The 6,000-nt window shown below is 49.8% G+C and overlaps 1 protein-coding gene across 1 annotated transcript in view; it reads right to left on the minus strand.

Moving 5' to 3' along the window:
* The window catches only part of LOC138295562 (atrial natriuretic peptide receptor 1-like), a 219,037-nt gene extending 213,397 nt beyond the window's left edge, over positions 1-5,640 (minus strand). The window contains exon 1 of the mRNA XM_069233935.1: positions 5,591-5,640. The gene's annotated coding sequence lies outside the window, so the exon portion shown is untranslated. The remainder of the gene's footprint in view (positions 1-5,590) is intronic.
* Positions 5,641-6,000: the final 360 nt, after the last annotated feature.

Consider the following 6,000-nt stretch of genomic DNA (forward strand, 5'->3'; position numbering starts at 1 on the left):
GGTGGTCTCCGGACCAGTGACGATACTTGGGCCCTCCTGGCCTGTGACTCCGGCGGTGGTCTCCGGACCAGTGACGATACTTGGGCCCTCCTGGGCTGTGACTCCGGCGGTGGTCTCCGGACCAGTGACGATACTTGGGCCCTCCTGGGCTGTGACTCCGGCGGTGGTCTCCGGACCAGTGACGACACTTGTACCCTCCTGGGCTGTGACTCTGGCGGTGGTCTCTGGACCAGTGACGACGGTGCTGGCGGTTGTGTCTGGACCGCCGGAAATGATGGCGCACTTCTCCGCTGCGACACTCACAACAGGCTGGGCAGACTTCCTCTGGACCTTCCCCACCTTTGGTGGTGTCACAGCTGACTCACCAATCCCCTTCGAACCCATGTCAGTTGTTTTCCCACCAGGAGTCTTAAAACGGTCCCGTCGTCCACTCTCCAATTTTAGAGCCTTTACAGGGGGTGGGCTGCCAGTGCCTTGGCTCCGGGTCCTACTGCCTGCCCTAGTGGCCGGTGCACTCCACAAGCCTTGAACACGCACCAATGGTATTGGAGGCTTTTTGGCTGAGGCGCTACGACGGGACTGATGAATTGGAGGGGGGGGCAAAAAGGTCAAATTTACACAGGGACAGTTTCTGACGAACACTGGGATGGGTAGCTGGAGGGGGTCTGGGAGTGGAGGAAGAGGAGGTGGTTGTCGGAGGTGTCACTTTAGCTGTTTTGGGTGCAGGTGCAGGTACTGAAGGCTGTCGTGAGGTGGATGGATGTTAGGTGAGTGATTGCCGGCGTTTGTGTACTTTGGGAGGGGGCGTCACAGACACACTGGGAGAGGACACAGGGGACGTGTAAATGGCAGTGGAGGTGGTGAGTGCAGGTGAGCGGCTTGTGGTGCTGGGTGTCCTGGTGCGATTCATGGTGCCTGTAGATGTGGTGCATGCAGGTGTGTGTGTAGACGAGACTGGGAGGGAGGAGGGAAAAGAGGAGGAGGGGGACACAGTGGAGACAGTGGATGTTGCTGTGTCTGTATGGGTGTGATGCTTGTGTGAGTGCCTGTGGGATGTGTGGTGCCTATGTTTGCTTGAGCTACTTTTGTGTGTTGACTTGTGTGCATGCTGGTCTGTAGGTGTGCTTGGGATGGGCTGGGGTACAGGGGATTGGGTCTGGGTGGAGGAAGTTGGAGGGGGGAGGCTAGACACAGGGACAATGGCTGCCATCAGTGCTGAGGCCAGAGATTGCAGGGTTCGCTGAAGGACAGCCTGACCAGAATGAATGCCCTCCAGGAATGCATTACCGTGTTGCAACTCTCGTTCTACACCCTGGATGGCATTCACAATGGTAGACTGCCCAACAGTGAGTGACCTGAGGAGGTCAATGGCCTCCTCACTGAGGGCAGCAGGGGTGACTGGGGCAGGGCCTGAGGTGCCTGGGGCGAAGGTGATGCCCACCCTCCTGGGTGAGCGGGCACGGGGCGAACGCTGAGGGGCTGCTGGGAGGGCGGTGCTAGTAGGGGAGGTGGCGGCTGTACCTGTTGAAGTGGTGGGCACAGATGGTGCCGCCACCACCGGGGAGCTCCCATCGGCAGACGAGTACGTGTCGCTGGTTGGTGATCCGGTGGCCGACGTGAAGCTCCCCTCGCCCTCCGTCCCACTGGTGCATTCAGAGTCCGTGGTGTGGCCCTCCATGGCCATGTGGGATGCAGCTCCCTCGTGCTCCGGTGCCACTGTACCTCCGCCTGTTGATGCTGATGTACAAAAGGACAGGGAGAGCAGGAAAAGGGGGGAGGAGACAGAAGAAAGAGAGTTTTAGTGCATGGCATTCCGCTACCATTGGCGGACAAGACAGATGCAGCAGCCCCCTGCATTACGTCGTGCTCCTGCAGCCTCCGCCGTCTTCTTGCTGTAGCGGCGAATGTCCTCCCATCTCTTCCGGCAGTGGGTGCCCCGTCTCTGGTGGGCCCCCAGGGTCCGGACCTCCTTGCCGATGGCACGCCAGATGTCCCTCTTCTGGTGGGCGCTGACCTACATGACATGCACAAGGGAAGAGGAACAGTCATTACCAACTGCACCGTCAATGTGAGTGGCCCCCTCCCTACTCTGGCCATGTGGCCCATTCATTCCCATGCATTAATGTTCTATGAACTCTGCCACCTTCCCTCTTCCACCCAGCCCTCTCCACCCAGGCCTAGCCCATACAACGTGCTCCCTGTGTACTAACCTGTTGGTCTGGAGGACCGTAGAGTAGCGTGTACTGGGGGAGGACCCCATCCACAAGTTTCTCCAACTCCTGTGCAGTGAAGGCAGGGGCCCTTTCCCCAGACACAGCAGCCATCGTCGCTTCCAGGCCGAGGTCACAGCAGCACTAGCAGTGTAGGTCCTCTCCTGTCGAAGGTCAGGTATCTAGTGATTGAACAGATAGAAAATGGCAGTGACGTCCGCGGCGGTGACGTCCACGGCGGTGCGCATCATCACCGCCGGCGCACCTGTTCATTGGCTCCTGGGACCCATAGGGTCCAATGTTAACCAATGCAGCATTGCGCCGCGGTCTATTACCAAACCTAAAAAAATCACTTCCTAAGGAAACCTGGTCCTAATGTTAACTGCCCAGTGTGTGGTATATCCAAAGTTTATCAAACGTCAACAAGAAAAAATTATACCTGTTCTTTAATTACCATCCGCAAATGAAGCAATGGCTCTAAATGTTTCAGTCTCAGAGGTCGATACGCCGCATCAACCTATCATTCAGGATCCCCAGAGGCAGCTATGTGCGATCCACCATCTGTTACTGTTCCAGAGCCTGTTATTGCAGAGGGGCAAGCTTGAGGCATCACTCTTTCCCATGAAGGCAGACACAGGGTTTCACTGACGCCAATAGGGCCCCTTGAACTCAAGTGTACAATCCACATTAAAGCCAACAGAGAACCAGTCAAAAATAATAATTTTACCAAATTTGACATTGTTTAAGGAGCATTAATTAAGTCACCTGCAAGAGGTCCTCGGGCCTTAAACTGGCCTAAATCTTATTTGCATCACCATTCACCCCCTGCAAACTGGAACACCTGTGGCACTGAAATTTGCCCGTTTCAATCTCCAGAGCACAACAATTTGATCCTGATGCCAGAATATCTAACAAGGGGGCCTCATGACGTTTTAAACAGTAGAAACATCGTTCTGGTATTTCAATCAATCCCTTACCTGAGACACACCAAATCCACTGACATTTTGACAATTGAGTTTTTAAAACCATGGAGGGAACAAGAATCGGAACGCTTTGGTCACCTTCGCCTCTTACTCATTGGTGGAAGCTGTCTTAGCAAAATCTGCACTAATAGAGGGTTGGGGAACCCCCTCAAAGGAGTCAAGGCAAAAGGATATCCGGATGTGGTTAATCATGGGTCAAAGCCCCCACATATTCAATCCTAATTTATGCCACAGGCTGACTCTTTGTTTAAGATACTATGAATGGCTTGCACTGGCAGGGCTTAGACAGCACAGGCTCATCCTATAGGCGATATCTTCAGGATAAGTTAAATGAATGTTTGCTTACTGAGGTATGGGGGAGAAATCTTCTGCAGTCGGTATTTAAAAAGCTCACAAAAATCACTCCAAAAAAGCTGTCAAGGTTGAAGGGTATGGAAGCATTGAGCAAGTGCTCACACACCTGGGCAGTAACTAGTTCTTATGAGTCTTGGAATCAGCTACAATACATCTCTTGCACCTATCTGATGTGGCTAAATCCAGGTTTGTGGCACTTAGACTGGGGGAGTGAACCATGCAGTCACCTCCCAGCTTGGCAGGAGCAGAATCCCACAACTCAAGGCAAAATGTGTTGTCTCTAATGATTAAGCAAGGAAACTATCAATCACAAACTATGCATCTGCCCTTCCTTGCCACTGCTAAGGAAAGCCTTACTGTGCAGGGACTTCACTCGCCTTGGAGTTTGGACCTGCCGCCAGGCTGGCATTGCCAGCCTGAATACGGAGAACATGATGCTCAATGTCAAAACTGTGAAGTTCTTCCAGGCGGCAGGTGCAAAATTGTGTTCCGTTAACAAAATTCCTGTTCCAGAACTTGATCCTTAAACTTGTTCACTTCTTTTATAGCTGTTCCTTAACATCTGAATTAATTTGAGGACAATTCATTTGCTGCTTTGCACTTTTGCACGTTCCATCTGCCCTGGACCTTAAAATGAATAAAATGTGGAATGCTCATGCTGCTTTTGCACTTTGTGCTTTTTCCTGCTCTTCTCTTTTATTTCGCTGCTTCCAGATACTCAATCTAATAATCACTGCCTGCCTTTTGAAACTGCACTTTTTGTCTTTTTGTAAAATACTTAAGTCAACTACAACTAGTACAGCACTGCGTCATGCTTCTTTCAACTTTGTACCTTCTCCTGTACACTTTTTTTAGGTCAAGCATAAGAGTACGGCCCCTTGTATATACTTTAGTATATACTTATATACTTCTTTGTGGGCTCTCTGCTTTTTCATTGGTTTGTTTCAGTGTTCTTAAAAAATCCTAGCTTGCTAATGGTTAATCCTTGCTCTTTGTCCCACCTTTTCCTCAGTTGCACACTCTCCTGGAGCATGGCCCTAGTACTTGTACCCTTCCACTTGTGCCTATGTAGCATCTGGTTAGGACTACTTTTTTCTCAGGCAAAGACCATTTGACCAGAGCGCTGGATTTTTTACAGTGGCTATAGTCAGTTTCTCTAATCAGGGTTGTAAATTATTTTATTTTCTGGTTACATGTGCTGTGGTTTCAAAGATCGAGGTAAAATGTTAGAGGCTGTTTTCTGGGAGGCCTGTCCCAACCCCTAGTATAGTGTTATTTTTCGTCTTGTCTCTGCATCCGGTGTGTTCGTGAGAGTGTTTGTTTTCTTCTTTCACAAGGAAGTGATGCTCAGTGAGACGGAAACAGATTTGCTAAGCGTCTGCTGCTGCTGGCAAATGCTTAAAAGCAGCCGAGCTGCACCCAAAAAGTCCCCAGTGTAAACCATCACAGAGCAATATATATATATATATATATATATATATATATATATATATATATATATATATATATATATATAAAATAACAACAAACGGGAGGAAGCCAGGCGCTTATCTGCTCTCCACGCCAGGGAGAAATGCAATTGCTTGGCCAAGGTAGAGAGAACCAAATACAGGGAGCATAGTTGCTCCAGGGCTTCAAAACCCCTCAAGGCAGGGATCAGGATACAATATAGCTCATGGCTCCACCTCGAGGCTAAATCAATCCCGGGAAGGAGAAAGGGAGAGGGGGGAACATAAAATATAAAACAGTTGACATTAAATTAATTGATGAAAGGGGCTGCAGGATTGATTTAAAAAGTACAGATATCTTTATGTGGCATATTTTTGTGTCTCATTGATCTCGTGCGTGAGTGTGTGAGGGGAATCAGCTTCGCTCCAGCCTCCAACTTGCTTATTACGCCCTCTCTCTCCCTGTGCACATAAGCTGATTTTAACCAGTGTAATTAGTTTTTATGTAACATTTCCGTAGGCAATTTCTGCAAATGAATGGAGTGTTTCTTTGCGAGAAGAGGGGGAAGCAGATGATAACAATTATAAGGCTTACCAGTCACCCGTCGCTCCTTATCATCTGGACATTGTCGCGCCGTACCTAGGATCACATGACTTGTTGATAAAGAGGCCCGCCCCTCTGGGCCTTCTCCACCTCCTGCCACTGTCTCTGTGCGATCAAAGGAAGTGTGATCATTTTGGCGCTGAAACACATTCCGATTTCCTTCTCCACTAAAGTCCCAAAATGACGTGCTGTGATAATCAGCACACATGGAGCCCCACTGGGTCCCATAAAGTCTAAGGCAGAGCCTGTGGGCCACCCACACACACACACACAAATTTCTTTCAAAACGAGAGGCAATAGATGCAACACAGTTTTGCCGTACATTGACCTACATCATTTTCACAAAAATGTAACAATCACAAGCCGATTTTCCAATATGAAGGTGGGAGTATTCGTGCACA

This window comes from Pleurodeles waltl, chromosome 1_2 (assembly GCF_031143425.1).
Source record: "Pleurodeles waltl isolate 20211129_DDA chromosome 1_2, aPleWal1.hap1.20221129, whole genome shotgun sequence".
Classification (NCBI taxonomy): domain Eukaryota; kingdom Metazoa; phylum Chordata; class Amphibia; order Caudata; family Salamandridae; genus Pleurodeles; species Pleurodeles waltl.